Raw genomic sequence first — 1772 nt, 5'->3', positions numbered from 1 at the left:
CTTGCAACAGTTGGCTGGTAGGTGCGGCTCAAGGAACGTCTCATCATTCGGCCTTCCACATAAGAGGTACTGTTGGGGGCTTCTTTGGGGAGAGAGGAGCTGCAGAAGGATGAGTTCTCATGGAGAGCAGGAAAAACCGGGAATCTTTTCCAGTTTGGAAGAGTCCAGTCATCTTTACCAAAAGCAGTAACAGCTTAATTTCTAAGAATATTTGTTTTTGGTCTGAAGAGCTGCATGTATACCAGTGTGTAGGAACAGGAGTAGCTTTAGTTCCATCCTTGCACTCTGCTCTCCTTTTCACTCGTGATTAGACAACTTGTGATTAATCCCGTTAGGATTCTCCAGCCTCCTCACTTCCTATCTGCCTCTTTTTGTTCTCCACACATGCACCTAAAATGCTCCTCTTCAGTCCTCAACTGTTGCCTCCTATTACCTTTCCTGACTCCCCTCTGAACAGTCATTTGTTTTTCTTCTATGACGTTGTATTAGTTTGTTTGCATCTATACTATTATTCTGGCAATGGGATTTTTTTTTTTTTTGGAAAGAGAACTTTTTATTACTTTTATGTACAGAAAATTCAACAGCATACACTTAGCTTAGTTTGGTGGCTAGTTCTTTAGCTTTTGCCTTTCCAACTTGGCGGTGTTATCCACTGACTTTGGATGCAGAAGGTTGCCTCCCCAGTGACGGTGGATCTTAAAATAGCTGTCACTGTAATTGGTCCTGATAGCTTCCACCAGCTTAGCCAGAGCTCCTTTGCCTTCCTAGTTAATCTGTGTGAAGGCGACAATGGTGCAAGTCATCCGGTGGAGCAGAAGCCCCACCCTGGCCTTCCCCTTGATAAGGCAGTAGGGAGCCTACTTCTTACAACTCAGGGCCGGCAGGAAAACGACCAGCTTGGTGGAATCCACATCATGTGCAGTCACTACCAGCTGAGCCTTCTTGTTTTTCACCAATGTGGTGGCAGTAATAACCCCAGCTGGGAGGACAGGGGGCCTCTTAGTGGGAACTTCCACTTTGCCAGGAGCTTTCTTCTCAGCCAGGGCCCACAATCTTTGCTTCTTCTCTTGCTTTGTCTTTGGTCTATATTTGTGGGCCAGCTTAACCTGTTGAGTAGCTATTTGGTGGTCCAAGGCCTGGGTGAACTGGTTAATCATGGGTTAATCATGCATTTTTAGACATCCATAGAGAATAGCCCTTTGCAGCTGCAGCCAGTTATAGCGGGGCCATTTGACAAGGCAGGTCAAGTCCTTTTTGGGCTAGATGTTCTGTTTGGTACCAGAATTCTTGGATCTTTTCTCAAACTACTTCTTGGCTTCCTGCTTCTTCACAACAACAGGGGCTGAGGCTACTTTTTTCCCCTTAGGCTTTCCTTTTGGCATCTTGGATGGATGGAGGAGAGAGAAAGAAAGAATTGTTCTGGCAATGGCATTTAATTATCTGTTTGCATGGCTCAAAAGAGAGGCTTGAATTGCTTCATGAGAGAGGATAAGTCTACTCCCCCATGGCATTCTCAGAAGTTGAATGGTGAATGGGACATGGCGGTCATTAGAAAATATGTGGGGTACAAGTGGTTCAGAAGAAATATTTATTGAGGGTATTTTTGCTGTATTACCTAACACAACTCTTCCAAGATATTTACCCACTTCAGCAATAATTTGTTCTTGCTTCAGAGTGTGATGGAAATATTAGTACATTGCAAAGACAGATTAGAATTAGAAATGCCAACCAACATATTTTTTGTTTCTCTTTCTCTCAGACATGAAAATTTT

General features: G+C 43.8%; 1 pseudogene; it reads right to left on the bottom strand.

Annotated features, from left to right (window-relative positions):
* Window positions 1-591: 591 nt before the first annotated feature.
* On the bottom strand, window positions 592-1382 carry LOC121500981 (annotated as a pseudogene).
* Between the last annotated feature and the right edge of the window lie 390 nt (window positions 1383-1772).

This window comes from Vulpes lagopus, chromosome 10 (assembly GCF_018345385.1).
Source record: "Vulpes lagopus strain Blue_001 chromosome 10, ASM1834538v1, whole genome shotgun sequence".
NCBI classification, from domain to species: domain Eukaryota; kingdom Metazoa; phylum Chordata; class Mammalia; order Carnivora; family Canidae; genus Vulpes; species Vulpes lagopus.
This window is presented reverse-complemented; position numbering and strand designations above follow the sequence as displayed.